Genomic DNA, 23,791 nt, shown 5'->3' on the forward strand with positions numbered 1-23,791 from the left:
GCACTGGTTCCGAAATATCTTACAGTTGGGAGCATCTTTACTTCATTTGGACCTCACAATAACACTCATTTTATAAAGCATGAGGCTCCTAACATCAAATGGATGCACCTCATACTAACCGATCTTTTTCCATCATGTTTTTTTTTGTGGATGTCTATTTACTTCTGTTTTTGTGTGTCCCTGTATAGTAGCTTACCCTCATCTACTGTGTCTCTCCATTGCCTTTGAAGTAATATTCATTTTCTGTTCACTCAAGATCATATAGTTCTATAACCCAGCCACAAGATCCCATCCCCTGCTAATGTATCCCTCCATAAATTGCTTTGTATTTTTTAAATCTAGTCTGTACACACTTATATGTACATATTTTCTTCCCTGTTAGAATGTAAGCTTCTTGAGGGCAGGGATCATATCGCTTTTTTCTTCGTATCCCCAGCACTAGGCTATACAGATGTTCAGTCATTCAGTCATGTCTGACTCGTTGAGACTCCATGGACTTGTCTGTGAGCTTTTCTTGGCAAAAATACTAGAGCTGTTTGCCATTTCCTTCTCTAATGTGTTTCTGTTATACAGAAGAGGAACTGAGGCAAATAGGGTTAAGGGACTTGCCCAGGGCTGAAACTCTAATATACTGAGTAAACTAGAGAACTGATCAATTGGCAAGGATTTTTTGAGCATCTATCAGGGACCAGATCATGCCCTAGGCATTGAAGATACAAATAGGAAAATGAAACATCCCCTCATGTATAGTATAGGAAAAAGAACATAGACACATATACAAACAACAACAACAATTATATGATGAATTCAGTTTTCATAAAGTCTTTGGCCTTCTCATTCTAAAGAGAAACTACTATAGTCCCTGATAGTGGTGAAAGCAAGAGGGTGACTTTTCTTCCTTCTCCAATCTCAGTTTTGTTACTTACTAATCATAGCAGTATGATCACAGGTACATCATTCATGTTCCTTAACTTGAGAAAATCATTTATTTTCTACTTTCCTCATATGCATAATGAGGGGATAATGCTATTCGGGCCTTTCCAGCTGAAGATCTATGACCCTATTTCTTCTCTGTGCCTTGATTTCCTTACCTGCTAAAAGGAGGGGGCTGAGCTAATTGACTTCTGAAATCCCTTCTCTAAGCCTGTGACTTCTCTGGGTCTCAGTATTCTTATTTGATAAAATGAGAAGCTTGAACCGGATGACCCTTAAAGTCCCTTTTTGCTCCAAATTAGTGAATCTTTGAGCTTCAACTTTCTTATAAGTCTCAGGGATCATATCTTAGTTCAAGCAGAGAGTCACATGGAAGGGAGCCAGTGAATACCAACAGCTCAAAATTCATCTAAGGGATACAAGTTGATGCCACAGGGATAAGTGAAGGATTGTCACTGCTTCTCCCAGACAATGTTTACATATGGTGAAGCAAGCATACACAAAATCTTCAAGGAAATAACAAGAGGTCAGTGAGCGTACAGAGACATACCCTTTAGGGGAAGAGTAGGAGTTGATTTTTCCCCTTGTGCTCATTCAAAAAACCCAGAAGGTCTTGCGAATTCATCAGGAGATAAGAGTAACAGGAAAATTTTGTCAATTCCCACTAATGCCCAAATCACACTGGGATGGATATCCTTATTTACCTAAATTATATCAGGCTAACTGGGTGAGGGAGTGATACTTGTACATCAGGCTATCTCAACTCCTACCTTAACAAAGGGAAAGTTAACTTTGCCATTAAACTTTAGCTGATGAAAATTCCTTTCTATTTCATTCTTTGAGGAAACTCCCACCAACAATCATGGTTATAATACTAGAGGAATCCCTAGACTCCTAACTTGAGAACTAGAGAAAGAATCTCAGAAAAAAGTTAATGCAGCCCTTCATTTTCAAGGAACTGAGGCTGAGGGAAGACCTAAAGTCACAAGATCACATATATAAGTACTGGAAGCTTAAAGATGATCTAACAAAACTCACTCATTTGTCAGATAAAGAAGCCACAATACACCATAGCATTATAGGATTTAGATGTGGTAAGGTTACAGGTTATCTCATTAAACTCTCTTATTTTTTTAAAATTTTTTTAAAAATAAATTTGATGTTTGTAGCAGTCATTTTTATAGTGGCAGGAATTGAAAATTAAATGGATGCCCATTGGTTGGGGAGTGGCTGAATAAGTTATGGTACAAGAATATAAAGGAATATTATTGTTCTATAAGGAATGACTAATGGGCTGATTTCAAAAAAGCCTGGAAAGATTTACATGACCTGATGCTGAGTGAAGTGAACTGAACCACTGTACATGGTAATAACCAGATTATGTGATGACTACCTGTGATGGATGTGGCTCTTTTCACAATGAGGTGATTCAGGGCGATTCCAATAAACTTGTGATGAAAAGGACCATCCACATCCAGAGAAAGAACTACAGAGAATGAATGTGAATCAAAGCATAGTATTTTCATTTTGTTGTTTGTTTGTTTGCTTGGTTTTTTCTTTCACCTTTCTGATTTTTCTTGTGCAACATGACGAATATGGAAATACATTTAGTAGAATTAATTACACATTTAACCTGTATTGGATTGCTTGCTTTGCATGTATTTGGAAAAATAAAAAAAGCTATTAAAAATGAAAAAAAACTATTAAAAAAGGAATTTTAAATCCTACCTCAAGAAGCTTTCCCAGTCCTCTTAATACTACTGCCATCCCTCAAAATTTTATTTCCAATCTATCCTCTCTCTTTCCTGTATGTTCATAATCGTGCTCATGTTGTCACTCTGATTAAAGTCTGAGCTCCAGTTATATATACTATTGAATAATGGAAATGAATCCAATTGGAGCAATGACATCTTATTTTGGCATCAGTGAGATCAGTCATCAAACACTTATGTGCTCACTATTTGTCAAACACAGTAATAGGTAATGGAGCCCGAAAGACAAAAATGAAACAGCCCCTGTTCTCAAGGAGATTATATTTTATGAGAGCAAATAAGCATTCAAATGAATACAAAATAGGAAGGAGCAGAAGAAATAAGCATTTATTAAGCACCTACTATGTGGCAAGCACTTTACAAATATCATTTTACTTGATCCTTAACACAACCTACAAGGGAGGTTCTATTATAATTCCCATTTTACAGTTTAGGAAACTGAGGCAAACAGCGTTTAAGTGATTTGGCCAGTCACATAGCTAATAAGTGTCTGAGGCCAGATTTAAATTCAGCTCTTCTGACTCCTAGCTGTACAACTCTGGGCAAGTCATTTAACCCTGTTTACCTCAGTTTCCTCATCTGTAAAATGAGCTGGAAAAGGAAATGGCAAACCACGCCACGATTTTTGCCAAGAAAACCTCAAATGGGTTTGTGAAGGATCATACACAATTGAAAATGACTGAACAACTTTCTGATTCCAAGTCCAGTATTCAATTTTTAGCTACCATAAATAAACAAAATAGATACACAATACAAGATTTTTTAAAATGGACAGATATTTCTTATTACTTAGGAGACAACTGAAATGGAGTCTTATCTTGGGAAGATGACACAGAAAGACCCTTTTAAGCTTACTATTCTATGTATTCTTTTGTGATTAGCCACACTGATGGAGCCAGCGGCCATCATCCAGTCAGCCTTCTCTTCCCTTCAACATCAACACCACAAGATTAGAGTTCATTTGGTGAGATCACACAGCCAGCCAATAAAAAAGCACATTTATTAGGCACTTACTGTAGGGCAGCTAGATGGTACAGTAGATAGACTGTTGGCCCTGGAGTAAAGAAGATTCATCTTCCTGAATTCAAATGCAGCTTCAGATACTTACTAGCTGTGTGATCCTAAGCAAGTAATAATCCTGTCTGTCTCTGTTCCTCATCTATTAAATGGGCACATATTAACAAAGCATTCCAGAGTTATACATGAGTGAACAGCAATAGTTGTGCCAGACCCTGTGCGAAGCACTTTTAGGGTTAGTGTTTGAGTTGACAAAGAAAGGGGAGGAAATTTCCTGCTTTCAATAAGTTTCAATAAGTTCACAATCTAATGGAGAGTGTAACATGTAAACCACCAATGTGTGCTATTGTAAGCCACAGATAGAATGGATGGAAGGTAAACTGTGGGGGGAAGGCCTTAGAAACTTGGGTTCTTAACGTAGAGTCTGTATCCTTAAAAGAAATTATCATTTTTAATCTTTTTATTATCATTTTTAATCATTGTCTTTCAATGTAATTGGCTTCCTTTGTAATTCTATGTATTTCATCTCATTAATTTAACTTTTTCATGAAATTAACCTTATTTAACTATTTGAATTTTATTTCATGAACCTATTCTGAATTAGATTTCATAAAACTGCCAAAGGGATCTATGACACCAAAAAATTAAGAATTTTTGTACTAGCCAGGAAGCAGAAAAGAGAGCTGGAGGAATTTAAAAGAAAAAGGGACATAAGCTGATCTATTTCAATTTAACTATTTTAATTTTATTTAACTATTTCAATTTTATTTCATGAACTTATTCTGAATCAGATTTCACAGGACTGCCAAAGGCATCTATGGCCAAAAAAAAAAAAAATTAAGAACCTTTGTACAGATAGGAGAAGCAGGAAAGGATTCTAAAGGAATTTAAAAGAAAAAGGACTGTCAGCTGAGTCTTTATGGAAGTTAGTGAAATAAAGATCTGGAAGTTAAGAGGCAGGGAATTCTGTGAAGGATTAACTCATCCAAAAGCATAGAAAGAAGAAATGGAGAATCCCATTCTAGGATCTGTTAAGTAGAACAATGGACCTGGAAAGTCAAAAACAACAAGCATTTATTAAGCACCTACTATGAGCCAGATCTTGTGCTGTGCGCTGGGAATATAAAGAAATGTAAAAGATTGTCCCTGCCCTCAAGGAGCTTATGGTCTAATGGAGGAGACATGCAAACAAGATAATGCATAAACAAGATACAGACAGGACAAAGTAAGTAATCTCAGAAAGGAGGCACTAAGATCAAAGAAGGAGGAGAGACATAAAGTAAAGAGAACTGAAAAAATAGGAAGGGAACAAGTTAAGAGGGACTTTAAAGCTAAATAGATCTCGCACTGAAAAGTACTTCACTAGACATCCAGTCTTAACTCTCTCATGTTATCAGTAAGGAACCTGATGGGCTAAGGAAGTTAAGACCACACAGGTAGAGATGTTATTAAATGGACTGGTCACCATGTTTCTCTTTCAAGGAACAACAACTGAAAAAAAGAGGGAGGAAGGAGGTACCTATGGTTTGTAGGCTTTGGACTGAAAGATATCTTAGAGTTCACCTAATTTTTAGCTTCTTAAACTGATCCCATGTGGATTCTCGTAACTGAATGTGAAGGCTGTGAAATTATGATTTATCATCAGTAAATGTTTGACTTGTATAACTATTTTGTGTACTTATAAACTCAGAATCATTTGAAAATTTCTCTGATGAAAGGGGATCACAAGTGGAAAAGGTTTAAGAAGCTCTGAATTAGCTCAACTCCCCCATTTTACAGATGAGAACATCTAAGCTCAGGTAAATTGAACAAAATGCCCAAGATCACATAGCCAGTAAGTATTCTGAAATATCAGAAGAGTCCATTATTATTCAGCACTGAAAAAATCTAATGCAATTAATCTATTTTCTCAGAAAGTTTGATTATGCAGAACACCAAAGAACTTTTTTTCCCTAAGGCTGCTGCCAAAAAAAAAAAAAAAAAAAAAAGAATTATTGACACAAAGCCAATTTTATTTCTTCCAATTCTTTCTCAAAGAATTGGATGGGATGCTGTCTGATGCAGTTAAAAGAAGCCTGGTCCCCCAAAAGAGATGAGAAACACACCATGTTCCTTTCTTTGAAGAGGTAGAGGGCTATGGGTGCAGAATGGTGCATATGCTGTCAGATTTTGTTGACATATTATATTTAGTTTTTATTAATTGATTTTCTGATCTTTCTTTTTATTATCATCATTATTATTACTTACAAGGGCTGGGTAAGAGAAGGGGAGAGCACTGGACTTAAGGGTCAGAAGCCTTAGGTTCATTCAAGTCCCAATTCTACCACACATAACTACAGGTAGGTTTTTTATTCTGTAACAAGTCTGGGAGGGAGATGCTCTTATTATCCCTATTTTACAGATAAGAAAACAGAGACAAACAGAGATTAAATGACTTGCTCAGAGTCACACAGCCAATAAATGTGTGACACCAGATTTAGACATATCTTCCTGACTCTGGTCTTGGCATTCTACCTAATGTGCCACCTCGATGCCTCCTTGATTTTTTTTTCTGTTTTATTTTTTGTGAGGCAATTGGGGTTAAGTGACTTGTGCAGAGACACACAGCTAGTAAGTGTTAAGTGTCTGAGGCCCACATTTGAACTCAGATCCTCCCAATTCCAAGGCCAGTGCTCTCTATCCACTGTACCATCTAGCTGCCTCCAATGCCTCTTTGGGAAAGAAACTGATTCTCCTTAGAAGGGCAAGTAATTCCGGGGTGAAGAGCAGAGAAACATCAGAGACTCCTCTGAGCTCTCCATAAATCTCCTCCAAACACCTTTAAAAAAGGCCTCAAGGACATTCAATTCTCAAAAGTAATTTTAACTTAATTTATCAACTCATTTTAGTTAGATTAAATTTGGTTTAGTGTCAAATAATGAGAATATTGTAGGGTTCTATTGATCAAGATTTGCCTTGAAGAAAAAACAAGGCAATCGACCGCCCTTCCTTCTTTGGATACACTGTCAAACTTTGCTGATACATTTCTTATGGTTTATTGAAATACTTTTTTTTTCTTGTTTTTTATTTGTTGGTGTGTTTTTTGAACCCTGCTGGGTTGTAGAGGAGAGAGAGAGAATACCTTTAGAAAGGAAGTTGATGTAAAAATAAAAGTTATCAATAAAAATTAAATATTTTAAAATAAAGAATATGGTAGATTTTTTTAACCTTATGGTAATTTATATCATTTCACATGACAAGTGGATGCTATATTTAGGAGTCAGGAAACTGGGTTTAAATCTCATATCCAACACTTACTAATTATGAGATATTGGGCAATTTGTTCAATCTACATGAGTCTAAACGTGATCTCCTATAAAATAGGGGAGTTGAGCTCAAGGACCTCTAAGATGCTTTTCAGCCAAAAGTCTACAAACCATAACACCACCAAAAACAATATTAACAATAACAATGTTCACTGAATCTTACATCCAGAGTCAGAAAAGATCTCAAGGGCTCTCTCTTTTTTGCAAATGAGGAAACTGAGGCCCTGAGAAGTTGACTTGTCCAAAGCCACACAAGTATTAAGTAGGATTTGAACTCAGCTCCTCTGATCAACACACTTGCCTTCCTTAAGGATGGAAAAGAGAACTGGCCATTAATTATTTGTAAATAATTGGAAATGTGGTCCATGTATTTTCAAGCAAATTTCTAATGCCCTCTACTTGAAACCTTTTTATCTAGTTTTTTTCTAATTCCCAAAGAAAAATAAGAGTAATTCATATGTAAATATCTCACTTGATCCTTACAACAACATTGTGAGATAGATACTATTATTATCCCATTTTACAGATAAGGAAACTGAGGCCGAATGATGAACTTTACCCAAGACCACCCAGCCAGCAAATACAGGAGCCTGGATTCAAACTCAGGATTACTGACTCCTGGGGCAGAATTGCATCCACTACATCTCATTGCATTTAAAAGGATTAATTACTTATGCTCATACTAATATTTATACTTACTGAAAGTCACATCTGTCTTTTCCTCAGAGGAAAGTTGCAAATCCAACCAATGTCCCTTCCTGCTTCACAAAGCTAAGATCCTAAGCCTGATTCAGATCCTTTTTCTTAAACAACAACATCAACAACAGGAAAGTAATTACTTCCTATAAAACATATTAATTTGCATCAATAATAGAGTCAATGACAGGAGATGTCTGGTGCATTGTAAGGAGCCCTGAAGTCAGAGGATCTGTGTTCAAATCTCACCCTCTATAATTATTGACCAAGTCACTTAATTTCTTATTCTATAACTTCCTTATTTATAAAATAAAGGTGTTAGACTATATGGCCTCTGAGACAGATTTGGATCCTGGTCCAACCGTTTACATCTCACGTGATCCAGAGCATCTCAGTTTCCTCATAGATGAAAGGGGGAAGGGGAGGTGATCCTTGGAATTTGGAATAATGTTATCATGTGTTCTGCTGAATTTTCATCTTTCTCTTCTTAAAATGTCTTTGTACATAGCATTTGCACCTTTTTTGGTTGGTTGTTTGCTTTTCTTTCCCCCTTTCTCGTATTTTTTTTTTCCTTTTGTGCTGTATAGCGAATATAGAAATATATTTAGAAGAATTGCACATGTTTAACCTATATCAGATTGCTTGCTGTCTTGGGAAGGAGGGAGAGAAGGGAAAAAATTTAAAACACAAGGTTTTGCAAAGGTGCATGTTATAAAAAGACTATTTTTGCATGTATTTAGAAAAATAAAATACTATTAAAAATAAATAAATAAAATGTCTTTGTAATAAGGAATGGCTCTCGAGAAGGGAGAAAAGGAAAAGATATAAGGAGGAATACAAGTTACATGATGATAGAATATATCAATTAAAATCTGGTACAAAATTTGTGAAGCTTAAGACCATTCTTTTAAAAAAATTGATAAGGGAAGAAAAATTTATTATTAGTTAAATTAATTTATTTAATTAAATTAATTTTTAAAAATTATTAATAAGAGATTGCTGTATTGGATAGAATAAACACCAGACTGACTTTGAGAAGCTCTTACAGACCAGACTGGATGATTTCTGAGGGATTGCAGAAAGCTCTTTTTGATGATAAGTGAGAAAATTCAGGTTGGCTTAACTCTCTAGGCAGCTCCAAACACCATGAGTCGCTATCTTCTAAGTTTACATTGCTTTTATGTAACTACACAGATGAGCAAACCTCAATCAAATGAGCCTTGGATGAAAAAAAAATTCAAATCTCTAAAAATCTAAATATCTGGTTCACCAGTAGATAACACAACAAAGTGAGGATGATGGATAATTTCTAAGTTATAGAGGAGCTATCTTCCCCTCCCCCTATCTTTTTTTTCCTCCCAAGGAAAATGTGTTTGCAAGAGACAAGGTATATTTTCTACTTCATCTGGCTTGCTTCCTGTCATCATCTCGCTAACATTTTCTTTGGATTTGTAGCAGAAGTGGACTGACTTCCTGTTGCTCTACCTTGATGTTAGGCTGAAAATCCTGACTCATCCATAAGTCACTGAGAGAGCAATGAGCCACTTCATCATCCCAGCAACTCAGCCCTTCAAGAGTCCTCAACATTCCAGGAAGAAGAGTCAGTTTAGTCAATCAAATTATAAACACACCTACTGGCCCCCTAGAAAAATGCTGTTTCAATGTGTTAGGTCATGACAATCAGAATGATGGAAAAGGCAATAGTTCTGCTGGTGTTCTAGGACCCAGGTTCAAATTCTGATGATGGGGCTTCCTGTCTCTGTGACACTGGGCAAATTACTAAGTGAGTCTCAGTCTCCTCATCTGTTAAAAAAAAAAAGAGAGAGAGAGAGAGAGAGAAATTTGGACTTAATGTCCCTTTCCAGCTGTAGAATTACGTGTCAACATTTCATGGCCAATCAATGAGCTCACCGAACAAGAACTCTGGGTGAAATATCCATTCATTTTCCCAGTACCAGGTTGCTGGCATGAAGAAGTAGAAATATCCTGAATTTTGTAGTCAGAGGACTTGGATTTAATCGTGTAATCGACCTCATGAATCAATCTTCCTTATGAATCTAGATTTATGATCTTTGAATTTAACTTGGGACCACTGACACCCAAACCAAAGAGCGGGGATGATTTTAAGAGCCGGTTCAAGACAAATACAGACTCCTGCCTAAAAAAGCTCCATATCCAAGACAAGTCCTCTCTCAACCAGTCAGGATGCTTCATTGTGTGTATGGACTAGCCTTAGAGCAACCACACAGCCAACTTCCTCATCTTTCCTACTCAGGAACAAAGCAGATGGCACACCACCCTCAAAACCACAGTGAGTGAAGGATTCACCACCTCACAGAGAGCTTTGATGGTGATGACTGAGTCACTCCAAGTGGCTGGAAGAAAGCATAGCTGCAAATTAGCAAGCAGTAAATCATTTTCAGTGAAAACAAAGCTCTTCCTCCACTCCAGGAAGTAAAAGCATGTCTTTGGAGAGTTTTTAATTAATTTCTTTAACGAGCCCATTGTTTTGAAAAATTCTGCGGGGAAGATGCTTCTGGAAACCTAACCTGTTCAGATTATAAGGACTTGGACATTTGAGGATCTGGAAGGGATTTCAGAGGTCATCCAGTCCAAATCTCTCATTGCCCCAAAAGGAAACTGAGTCAGAAGTCCGTAAGTATAGGGTATCTGGTACTCGATAGCATGGAATGAGTTCTAGAATTGGACTTCAACCATAAGTCCAGTGTGAATACAGGGCAAGTCAATTCACTTTTGGGAACCTCAATATATTCATTTATGAAATGGGAATAAGAAAAAGCAAATTCCTAATACTTGTATTCACTTACCAAAAAGTCTGTATCCACCCATGCATGTAACATACATCATTAAATATAAAAGCATAATAGCTGAATAATGACTTTTCCCAGAATAGTTTCTTTCTAAACTCTATCAACAAAGATCATTTTTCTTGTTCAATCATTTCAATTGTGCTTGACTCTCCATGACCCAATCTGATTTTGTTTGTTCTTAGCAAAGATACTGGAATAGTTTGCCATTTCCTTCTCCAGCTCATTTTACAGATGAGGAAATTAAGGCAGACTTGCCCAGAGTCACATGGTGAGTATCTGAGGTCACTTCTGAACTTGGATTTTCCTGACTCCAGGCCTGATCCTCTCTGCACTGCATCATCTAGCAGCTCTGACAAAAATCTAAGGAACACCGAACCAAAACCCGAAGGCTTGAGTTCAACTCTCTCATTTTATCCTGGAGGAACTGAGGCCCAGAGAGATGAAGAGACTTGTACAAGCTCACAGAGTCAGTCTACAAGCATTTGTTAAGTACCTACTATGTACTGGGCACTATATGTTGTCAGTCAACAAACATTTATTAAGCACCTGATACATGCTGAGAACCTTAAGCTGTCAGTCAATAAATACTTGTTAAGTGCCTACTATGTGCTAGGCACTATATGCTGTCAGTCAACAAACACTTGTTTTGTGCCTACTATGTGCTGGGTACCATATGCGGTCAGTCAACAAACATTTATTAAGTGTCTGTTAAAACATTAGGCATCATACTAAGTACTAAACAAGCAAACAAATAAAAACAACAGCAATCCTTCCCGTTAACGAATTCACTACATAATAGGAAAACAACATGCCAGCAACTCTGTAGAAACAAAACTTATACCTTGTTTGGAGACATATACATGTATGTGTGTATATATATATATATATATATATATATATATAGTTGTTTATACATATATATGATAAATTGGAGGTTATAGGTCTATGTTAGAGATTTTAAATACAGGAGAATATATATACATAATATATGATAAACTGGAGACTGCATATGTATAAGGAAGAGGTATATATATGTCTATATATAGAGAAAGAGAATTTTTTAATAGAATATTATGTATAAAATATGATAAATTGGACAATTTAACCTAGAGAATACATATACATAATATATGATAAACTGGAGGCTTTGCATATCTATATGGAAGATTATATATATGTATATATAATAAATTGGAGGTTTTTTCAAATAGGAGAATATATACACTAATATAACAAATTGGAGATTTTTATATTGGAGACATATATGTACATAATATGTGATAAATTGGAGACTGTATATCTATTTGGGAGATTGCATATATACATACATTGGAAATTGTATATATAGGAAAATATATGTACACAATATAATAAATTGAAATTTTTATATAGGAGAATATATACATAATATATGATAAGCTAAAGACTTTATGTGGGAGATTATAAATATATATCTATGAAATGCTTATCTGTAGGAAAATATATATAAACATACTATGATAGATTGGGGATTTTATATATATTGAAGATATATATTATATGACAAATTAGAGATTATATATATAAATAATATAGGATAAAATAGAGACTATATCTATATGTGATATTATATTATTATATATAGGAAAATTTTATATATGGGAAATGTATATACACATAATATGATTAGAGATTTTATGTGTGTATATATAGTGATAATATATATGATATGATAAATTGAGAGCATACATATATAAGAATATATATAATATATAAGTTGCACATTTATATATAGGAGAACATATATATTAAAATACACACTATATATATACTTATATATATTTATATATGCATGTAATATATATACACAAATACATTTATATGGAATTATTTTAAGATAATCAACAGAGGGAAGTTGCCAAGATATGGAATACTGGGAACCTTTTCTTAGAAGTTGAAATTTTAACTGGGATTTGAAAAAAAATCAGGGAAACCAGGAAGCAGTGATGAGGAAGAAGAGACTTCCAAGCATGGGGACGCCAAGAAAACTCTGAGAAGGTCAAAGTCATTGAGTCATAGAGAACACAATGGGGAGTCAGGTATAAGAAAATTGGAAGGGTGGGAAGGGACCAGGTCAAGAAGTCCTCTGAATTACAGAGGATTTTAGATATAGTCCTAGAAGTGTTAACTAATAGAGTCAACATTTAAACCATGATTTTCTGAGTACACTCCTCAGATTTAGACGCTTACTGCCTGTGTTTACTCTAGGCAAGTCACTTTGCTACCATCTTCCTCAGTTGAAAAAATGGAGATGATAAAACCATTTATCTCCTGGGGCTGTTGTGTTTCATTAAATGAGATAATATTTACAAAGAACTTTGCTAACTTTAAAAGTCCTATATAAATGCAAGCTAGTGTTATTACATCCAGCATTCTTGTCTCTGTCCCAAGATGCAGAATGAGATAATAAATAACAAGAACAATGGTTTCTAGAACACAGGGTGTTAGCCAGGGGTCCATAAAATGAGTTTTAATATCTTGATAGCTTCATTCAATAAAATGGTTTTTCTTCACAATTCTATGCATTTAACAACATGGGTTTCAGTAGGCTCTATCGAAGGCCTATGACACAAAAGCTGTTAAGAACCTTGTTCTAAAAAATTAAATTTAAACAAATGCTAGTAAGAGGCTGACTAATCCTTGGCCATTTTTATAGGAATATAATAATAACAATAATAGATTCCCAGAATGCATTTTCTCCTTACCTCCACCTCTCCTAGGTAGATAGAAGTTCTATCTTCTATCCATAGTGTTTCCCAATCCCCCTAACTATTCATGTTCTTTGCCCCCCCCAATTACTTTATATATTATTGTTTATATTTTGCATTGCATTAAATGCAGATATGTTGTTTCCTCCCAGTAGAGGATAAATCCTTTGAAGGCAGGGATTTCATTTTGTTTCTCTGTATTGGACACTCTGTAATTGTTTGTTTATTATATGGCTTAGATAACACAATTGATGATGAAGTGTCTTATCTATGTAAACTATTAAGATTAAGAAACTATTTCATTTCTCATCTATCATCTGAAAAGTATCTTGCTTACAAGTACATTTAGAAAGAGGATCAAGTCATTTCTAAATCCCTTAATGCTGTTATAAATGCAGATGACCAGATATTCTTAGAGATATATCCATGCATAACTTTTCTATTTTAAAATTTTATTCTTGATGAAAAAGGGGGGGGGGGGATGGGGAGGAGGCAGTTAGGTGGTACAATGGATAGAGGCAGGAAGATCCGAGTTTAAATATAGCCTCGCTGTGTGGTCCTGGTCAAGTCACATAATCTCTATTTGCCTCAGTTTCCTCCACTGTAAAATGGGGCCAATAATAGCATTTATTCTAAGAGTGATTAAGACAATCCAATGAAATCACATTTTGAAAGTGCTTAACATAGCATTTGGCATGTAATAGGTGTCTGCCAAGTGCTTATTCCCTTCTCATGTCAATGTAGGAAACCACAACATTCAGGTGCGTCAGTAAATAATCTGTATTTTGTTTTCTGCTTCACTTAATGTCAGTCATTCCAAGAAAATGGAGAAAAGGCATTACTTCTAGTTTGTTAGTTTTTTGTGTCTCCAGAAACCAGGCTATGGTAGTTCAGAGAACTGTTCTGAGAGGTGGAGAGGACCATAGAAATGGAATCCAACTTTCCCTTGCCCCTTCCATTTTACAGATGAGGAAAATGAGGCCCACAGAATTTAAGTGAAAGGGCTAATGGATCTGAAGCAGAATTTGAAATTAAGCCTTTTCAATGACTAAATCCCACTCCTTTCACGACAACATTCATTAGCTTCCGCCTAATAAATTTTTCTTGAATCCAAGGCATTTTAACAGCCTGGTACAGTGGAAAGAACATTGAATTTGGAATCCAAAGACCTCAATTACAACAGTTACTGCCTGTGTTATCTGGGGAAATCACTTTCATTCTCTAGACCTCATTTCCCCCATATGTAAACTAATAAAATGACACAACAGACTAAAGGCTTTAAGCCACAGTATAAATGCTAGCTGCTGTGTACAAATTGGATTAGAGTAGAGGGTTCTTAATCTGGGGGTCTGTGAATTTAACCAAAAAAAAATTCATAACTATTTCAATAGAATTGTTTTTGTTTATAATCCTGTGCATTTTATTTTTTGCATTTAAAAAAACCCCATAGTTCTGAGAAAGGATGTGTAGGTTTCAACAATCATCCAAACAGGTCCCCAACACCCAGAAATGGTCAAGCATCCCCATCTTACATGGTCTCTGGGTCCTTTTCAGCTCTAAAAGTTTATGTTCCCATAAGAAGCATGACACAAGTGCCCAGAAGCCCTGAAACCTATAATTTTGCCCAATGTGGCCAAAAAGGTAAGCCAGTGGGATAATATCAGTGTGATACCATATTTTTCCAGAACACATTTATCTATGTATTTACAGCATTGCAGATTACAACTTTAAGTGTCCAGTCCAGTAATGAAATATGAAGTTTTATACTGACCCAATACATTCCAAGTAATAATCTGAATTCTAAGACTTTCATCTTTTTTAAATTTTAAAATGGACAATCTCTAAAAATAGGAATGCTCTAAGTCTTCATTCATAAAGAAATTTCAAGGACACCTAACCAAAGCTTTTTGTTAGAGTAATTCTTGCCTTGCTTTATCATCTTTGAAGGGAACAAATAATCCTATCTGCCTATCTGATGAAAGGAAAGAAGAGGCAGTTAGTTAGATGAGGCAATATTCAAATCCAGCCTTAGATACTTATTGGCTGGGTGAACCTAGTCAAGTCACCTAACCTCTGTTTGCCTCAATTTCCTCCACTGTACCTGGTCAAAAAAGAGAGATCAACCCACACTGGTCAGATTGCTTTGCTATATCCTAATACTGGGATGGAGGCCGAATCTGAATTGAAATTGAATATGAGATTAAAGAATGAAAGAATTCTTTTACTTATGCAGGTTTTAGTAGATTTCTTCAAAAGAAATTTCATCAAAGAAATTTAGAGTCTGGGAAATTGAGAGATTAAAAGACTTCCTTGCCTAAGGTCACAGAGCAACCAGTAAGGTTCACAAACCAGTCTAGAATCTAGGTTTTCCTGGCCCTGAGGTCAGATCGCTAATCAATTTTCCTTTCCATAACAATTGACATATATGTGATACATTAAAATTTACAAAGGATTTTCTCCCCAAAGATCAAGAGAGAGCAGGTACAAAGTATCCCTATCCTATCCCACTTTTGCTGAAAATAAAAAGAGGCTCAGTTATTTGCCCATTCCCACCACAAACAAATGTTGGAACTACAACACAATTCAATTCCCCTCAATTCAACAAGTTTTTAAGTCTGACATTTCCCACTACAGGAAGGTGCCCTCTGAAATGGGGCGCTGGAACCACACACAATTTAACTCCACTTAATTCAACAAGTTTTTACACTTCTTACTACCCTAAGGTGTCCTCTGAAATGGGGCACTGGAACTACAACACAATTCAATTCCCCTCAATTCAACAAGTTTTTAAGTCTGACACTTCCCACTACAGGAAGGTGCCCTCTGAAATGGGGCACTGGAACCACAACACAATTTAACCCCACTTAATTCAACAAGTTTTTAAGTCTGATACTTTGAACTACAAGTTGCCCTCTGAAATGGGGCACTGTAAATAGATACCCTGCAAATTCTAATAACACTCCAAGACAGAAAAGAGTCATGGGACACTTTTCAAGAGTGTAGCATGTCTTCCAAGCTCACTCTCTCAATTTTTTTTTTTTTTTGCCCAATTCAACACCTCTTTATCTTTTTTAATGGCATAACTACATTTCTCTGTAATCATGAATGATTTTTAAACAACAAACTTGTCCGCTAAAGCCTTCATCCTTTTCATAACTGCCATATAAATGCCACAGTCTTTCCCACACACACAATTTCTACTTGTAAGTTTATTACTGGCAAGTTAAAAAAAAAAAGATTATAAGCAACTTTCTCTATGGACAGACCCAGGAACCTTCTAAGACTATCTCTAACTTTATAATCTCCATAAACTGAAACTCATAACTGACTTTTCCCCAAATAAACTTGTACAACGGAGGGGGAGATAGCAGAGGGTTATTTGGCTTGGCAACGGGGATCTGAAATTGATTTAGGGTCATTAATAGATGTCTGGAACATGTTTCAGCTTCTCTCTTTCTCTCTCCGTTCCCCACCACCCCCCAATGAAAACTACTGTAAATATTTGAGAAGATGGGTCTGCATGAACCCCTGGAAGCCAAAAGGCTCAAAGCACATGCAAAACAAATTAGGGAGGGGGAAAGGCAGGCTGGCTGTCCAGAAAAGAAAACCAATATAATGAAGGAAAGGGAGAGAGGAGACTCTGCAAAAATTTCAAGGGTTATCCTCCTTGAAAGGATGCCGAGGCTGGAAAGTCTTGTTTTGTTTCAGAGCCCTAAATAAATAAAGATGTAACTTGTCTCCCTTTCAGTGGCTGGGCTGTGTCTGAGAAAGGCAGGACAGGGGTTTGCTTCACAAAAACCCTCCTGTGTTAAAAGAACGGAAACTCCTAATGAGATTAGTTGCTGTGTGTGTGTGTGTGTGTGTGTGTGTGTGTGTGTGTGTGCAGACATTACTTAGCGGTGACTGAAGGGGCTCTCTTCCTGCAAAAGCCAGTGGAAAATTCAGGGAACTTTTTTCCCCCTGCAGCATCAGAGTCCCTCTAACCTTCTCCTGCAAAGCCAAATCCAAAAACAACTCTCTCCTTTCTCTCTTCCCCACCCTCCCCTCCCCCCTTTTTTGCAGGAGGGTGGAAAGTGGCAAAGTGGGCCAGGGGGCTTTAAAAAGCTGGAGGGGGGGGGGCGAGCGGCGGGAATAGGGGGCAGGGGCTGGAGAGACTCTTGAAGACTACAAAGGAAACTGTAAAAAGCGCAAATACATAAACCTGAGCAGGAGAAAAACCACAGAGTTTCTTTGTGAGCTGCTGAAGTGACTCATTTTCAAGATGTTGTCTGGTGCCAGTTTCAAAGCGGAAGCGCATGGCAATTAGTCCTCCTGTTTCCAGACAAGCCAGAAATTCTCCCGACACTCTCCTCCTTTTTTTTTTTTTTTTTTAAAGCCCCTTTTGCAGTTTCTGAAATCATAGCGTTTGCTCCCACCCCCGGCCCCAGAAATGACTCCTCCTCCTCCTCCTCCTTCTTCTCCTCCTCCTCCTCCTCCTTTTTTTCTCCTCCTCCTCCTCCTCCTCCTCCTTGCACACACTTTGATCAGCTGGGGAAACCTAGCCAACAAACCCAGAACTCCTTTTTTTTGCCTGGAAAAAGCAAAAGAAAATGCACAAGCAACCCTCTCCGCGATGTCACGCCTACCCACCCCCTACACTTTATTGACAAACATTTGCGATCTCCGAAAGCAATACTGGCCCGGTGGAAGCTTAGATCTCCCCTGCCCTTGGCCTTAGCTCCAACCCCTGCCAGCTCCAGGGACCTTTAAATGTCCCACATGGGGTGGGGAAAGGAGTTCAAGACTCTCACCAGAGTGACTGCTCCATATTCTCTCCCCCAGCCCAACTACACCTTCTCTCCCCCCAAGAAAGTGACTTCATCTTTTCCCTCCTCCATAGCCCTTTACTTCTCCAGAAAAAGCTTTGCTCTCCGTCCCGTCCCAGGGGTTCACCTAGGACGGCTGAAGTCTCTTCTAAACTCTAGGCTGAAATAAAGCTCAGCAAACAGCTGTCCTCCCTGCTCCCTTTCCTTCCAGACACTCTCCCTGAAAGACGGGCTCTTCCTCGTCCATCCTTCCCCACCCACCCCCCCTTATCCCTCAGGGGTGCGCTTCCGACCCCACCACAAGCCCTCTCCGGACGGGAGAAGGGGAGAGCGCTCCAAAGCTCTCAGAGCATCCCTCCTGCTTTTGTCTCCCCTACTTCAGAGCAAGAAGGCTCAGAAAGCAGCCCTGCAACCCACTGGTCACACAAGCAGACAAAGTGGGGCAGCCCGCCCGGATGCCCAGGGCTGGTGTCTGCCCCGGGGAGTGGCCGCCGGGGAGCCCCAGCAGCATCGGTCTGTCTGCCCCCCTGCACACACACACACACACACACACCCGGGAGGGCCCCCCAAAGCTCCCCTCCCGACACCCCTAGTCCCAGCCGCGGAGAGCACGCAAACTTTGCAGCAGCTCCCTCTGCAACCGCACGGGCGAAACAAGCCCCCCTCAACTTACCCAGATGTCGGATGAGCTTTCACCAATTCTTCTGCTGGGCGATATTTTAAGAGGAACTAAGTAAAATCCCCTGATTTTCCATGCTGACAGGCGTCTGCGAACGGTCTGTTTCTGTTGTAATGAGATCCTGCTTTTTCCCCCTTTTTTTCTTTCACTCTCTCTCTCTCTCTCTCTTTCCTCTCTCTCTCTCCCTCTCTCCTTCTCTCTCTCTCTCTCTTTTTTTCTGCTGTGTGTGTGTGAGAGAGAGCAGGAAGTTGGAGCAGTCAGACAGAGAGCCGGCTCACTTCCTTTACTGCACTATTCCCCAGGCGGTTTGCAGTCTGTGTAAACAGGCTTTTCCTCCCTTCTCCTCTCTCTCTGGCCGCTGATGTTCAGCATGGCTGTAATATAAGACACACACATAATAAAATGGTAATGGTAACTACACACACACACACACACACACACACGCACGCACGCACACGCAGACACACTCTCTCTCTCGAACAGACACAGCGGAGCTCCTGACCCCCCACCTCTTCCTGTTCCACCACCCCAAGGGAGGAGCTTCTAACCAGCTCCAACTTGGTACAACAGCAGCCCTTTCCTAACATTGGACAAGGTGGCTGCACTGGAGAAAAAGAGACATTTTCCCCTTCACTTCCAACCTTCCCTCTACTGTCCCACTGGGCACTCTCCGACGTTGCTCTGTGGGGCAGCCCCAGAGGTGGATTGACACGACGAGCATCCATTTCATTTTTCCTAATTCAACTCCACTGCTCAAGCCTTATATCCTAAAATAAAAGAAGCCCCTGGTCATCCTGAAATAGTAGAAACGGAGAAGAGACCCTGCGGCTCCGGGAGTTGGAAGGACCTCAGAGATCCTAGGAACAGAGATCTAGAATTGGAGGCTATTTCACTCTTATTTACAGATAGGTAAACTGAGGCTCCAGGGATAATAAGGTGGGGCAGTGGAGTCAGGATAACCTGGATTCAGATCCAGTCTCAGACATTTACTAGCTCTGTGTTGCTGGGCAAGTCTCTCAAATCTGTTTACCTCAGTTTCCTCATCTGTAAAATGAGCTGGAGAAGAAATGGCAAATCACTCCTGTATCTTTGTTAAGAAAACCCCAAATGGGGTCGTGAAGAGTAGAACAAGTTCAGAAATGACTGAACAACAAATAGAGACTCCAAGTGTTGAAGTGACTTTTGGTAACTAAAGTGCTAAACTGAGATTTGAACTCAGATCCTCTTTTCCCCACATTCTTCCCTAAATTTCTATTCTTTTTATATAGCCTTGAGGGATCCGATCCAAAGCTGAAGGGAGCTGAGAAGTCATGAAGCTAAACTGAGCTTTGAACTCAGGTCCTCTTCTCCCACACTCTTCCCTAAATTTCTATTCTCTTTATATATCCTTGAGAGATATATAAGTTGAGAAGTCAGGAAGTTTAAGAACAGCCTTTTACATATAAGTAAACTGAGGCCCAGAGCCATCATTTAAGTCAGACCATCTTGCTTTTATCAAGGAGGCCATTGTTTAATCCCCCTGGTTTAAGCTTCTCCCCACTCTAGTCTATCTTCTACTGGGCAAAGTGAGAGTCTGACCTCTACTCCTAATTTAATGGTCTCCAGGGTCTCTTCATTACCTTCAGGATTAAATCTAAAATCCTCTGTTTGGCTATTAAAGCCTTTCATATTCTGCTCCTCTCCCTCCCTACCTTTCCAAACTTCTTCCCACCTGAGTCAATGATACTGACTTCCCTGTTATACTTCACAAGATCAAAAGTCATGTCCCAACTGTGTCTTTTTCCCAGGCTTGGAATTCACTCTCTCCTGGCTTCCTTCAAATCTTCCATTTTCTGCAGGAAGCCTTCCTCAGTCCTCTTTAATCTTAGTACTTTCCCTCCGACACTACCCCAAGTTATCCTCTTAAGCTAGGCTTCTTAAACTTTTTTCACCTGAGAAATTTTTACCTGACCTTGAATATATAGGTATATAAAATAGGCATACTAATCAAACATTTACTGATAATAAATAGTAATTTGGGGCCCTTCACATTCAGTTATGAGACCCCCATATGGAGTCATGAACCACAGTTTAAAAAGTTGGGCTCTGTATGACTTGTTGGTATATAGATGTTTGCATGCTGTTTCCCTCCTTAGAATGGAAGCTCGATGAGGGCAGAGAGTGTTTTTGCCTTTCTTTGTGTCCTCAGTGCTTAGCACAGTGCCTGGCACATGATAGTCACTTAATTAAGACTTGTTGATTTGACTTAATACAGAGCCTCTGCCTGGTCAACTTTGAAGTCAGATGTGATTGTTTAATTTTAATGTATGCAAGAAAAGAGAATCCAATTTCAGATAGAATATTCATAGCTTAAAAGTCAAGATCCTATTGGAAAAATCTTTTCTCTGAGTTTCTGAAGGACTTAAAAGTAGAATTCCATATGGCTTTCTGTATGCCACAGAGCTGATTTCCTGGCTGCCTGAGAGGGTTACATGAAACCAGCAGCAACCAGGAAGCAGCTTCGAGAGGATGAAGAGTCCATGGTCCCTGTACCTGAGATGGCCAGAGGGATTCCTGGTGGAGAATGTTCTCACACCCCAAAGATCCTAAATCCCAAATCCTTTCTCATGGTGGCTCAAGTCAGAGATCCCAGACCCCAGATCTTTTCTCCAGGTGGTTCAGGTCAGACTGAATAGAGAATGAGTATTCTCTACTTTAAGTCTCCCCATGGAAGAAACTGCCTATGGAAAGGGACTCAGCAGCTTGTTTCTAGTGGGTGACAACTACATGGAAGAAGACAGGATAGGGGTGGAAAAGAGGAACAAAATTGGGGGGATGTGAGTGAGGGGAAAATAAGAGGAGCTTGGCTAAGCATCCAAGTCTTGGTCATCCACAGTAAATTTTCTACTTTGTGGATTGTCCAAAGCAAAATTTTAATCCCTACCACGCAACAAGCATCCAGGCTCCTTCCCTGAATTGCCCCAAACCCAGTTCAAAATCTATCCCCTTCTCTGTTCCCCGTCTTCTTACACTTTATTTCTTTCCACTTAGTCTATGGTCCACAAACATCTGTCTTCTTGCTGGTCCTCAAATGAAACATTCCCTTCTTCTGACGCCTGGCATTTTCATTGGCTGTTCTCACTCCTGGATACTCTTCCTTCTTGCTTCTGGCTCCTGGCTTCCCTATCTCACTGTAAGATTCAACTTTCTGTAAAGGATCTTTCCTGATTCTCCTTACCCTTAGATCCTTCCTCCCTGAGATCACCTATCATTTATCTTTGTCTCGTATTTATAGAGCTGCTGCCACATTGTCTCCTCCTTTAGATGCGAGCTCCTGGCACACTGGAACATTTATTTTTACCTTTATTTATATTCTCAGTATTTAGTGCCTGACCCTAGACGAAATCCAAGAAAGGAAACATTTCATGGTACTTACTATATACCAGGCACAATGCTAAGCATTTTATAAATATAATCTCATTTGATGCTCACAAGGACCTCCAGAGATAGGTGCTATTATTATTCCTATTTTTACAAATAAGGAAATTGAGGCAGGCAGATGTTAAGTGACTTGCCTAAGGTCACACAATTATTAAGTGTTTGAGGCTAGATTTGAACTCAGGAAATTGAGTCTTCTTAATGTCAGGCCAGTACTCTATGCCATTAGTTGCCCTACTTTCCCCTCTGTCTCTCTGTCTGTTTCTCTGTCTCTTTGTCTATTTTTCTCTTCCTCCCTCCCTCCCTCCCTCTCTCTCTTCTTCCTATCTATATAGACACATACACATACACACATACACACACATATACTTGTAAAATAAATAAATACAAGGCAACAGTAAATACTGGAGGCAAAATACCATAGTTTGTTGTTGTTTCATTTCATTTATGTCTAATTCTTCATGATCCCATTTAGGGTTTTCTTGGTCAAGATACTGGAGTAGTCTTACCATTTCATTTTCCAGCTCATTTGACAGATGAGAAAACTGAGGCAAACAGGGTTATGCAATTTGCCCAGGGTCACACTGCTAGGAAGTGTATGAAATAGGATTTGAATTTAGGAAGATGAGTCTTCCTGATTACAAGCATAGCACTCTATCTACTGTACCACCTCATAGAAACTCATGTAAAAAGTAGTGATTGAACTGAACTTTAAGGAAAAAAAAACACTAGGAATTCTACAAGGAGATGAGGAAAGGGTCCATGATATGGGGCAGAGGGAAAGGAGATTAAAGGGAAACACCCCACTATGGAAATTTAGCTGGTTCCTAATGCATGTGAAAGGGAGTCATGGGTAATAAAGTTGGAAAGGCAGGCTGGAATCAGGTCAACGAGGGATTTAAATGTCCAATAGAAGAGTTTGTGTTTTTTCCAAGCAATAGGGAGCAATGGAAATATTGTTATTGTTGTCCTTCATACTTGAAGAGAAGCAAAATGACATCGTAACATTGGGGTCAACATACAGTGTGTCCAACAGTGGCTGATCAGACCGATATGAACCTAGAAAGCTCTACCCCAGATCGGAAACAAATAGTGCAAATGAACATTGGGAGTGAAAGTGGCTCTAAATTTGCACATCTCACGTTTCTTTTGAGCTACTGCAATTCTACTTTGCTCAAAGAATACAGCGACTTCTTTGATGCTGGTGTGCCATGCTGGATGTTCCTGTGCCAGTGTCTCAGTGATATACGAGGAGCGACGGATCAGCCCCCAGTGCTTAGAAAACCATTTGGGGAGATTAGGGGGGAAACTGAGGGAAGAGACTTGAGTGAGGGAGACCAATTAAAAGACTCCTGCAATAATCCAGAGTTGAATTGATTTGTGCCTGAATCCTGCAGGTCAAGAGAAGGGAATAGATTGTAAAACTGTTGAAGAAGCAAGAAGGTCAACTGACCATTTTGGAAACTAAGGGAAAGTGAAGAATCCAGGATGATTCCAAGATTGTAAATCCAAGTGGAAGAATGGTGATGCTCTTGATATAAACGAGGAAGGGAGAAAGAGAGTGAAGAAGTTTTGGGCATGTGGATTTT

General features: G+C 38.6%; 1 protein-coding gene across 1 annotated transcript in view; it reads right to left on the reverse strand.

The window, feature by feature from the left end:
- ELK3 (ETS transcription factor ELK3) overlaps positions 1 to 19,277 on the reverse strand; it is a 93,783-nt gene extending 74,506 nt beyond the window's left edge. Inside the window, exon 1 of the mRNA XM_031939817.1 lies at positions 18,780 to 19,277. The gene's annotated coding sequence lies outside the window, so the exon portion shown is untranslated. The remainder of the gene's footprint in view (positions 1 to 18,779) is intronic.
- Positions 19,278 to 23,791: the final 4,514 nt, after the last annotated feature.

Source organism: Sarcophilus harrisii, chromosome 5, assembly GCF_902635505.1.
Source record: "Sarcophilus harrisii chromosome 5, mSarHar1.11, whole genome shotgun sequence".
NCBI lineage: Eukaryota > Metazoa > Chordata > Mammalia > Dasyuromorphia > Dasyuridae > Sarcophilus > Sarcophilus harrisii.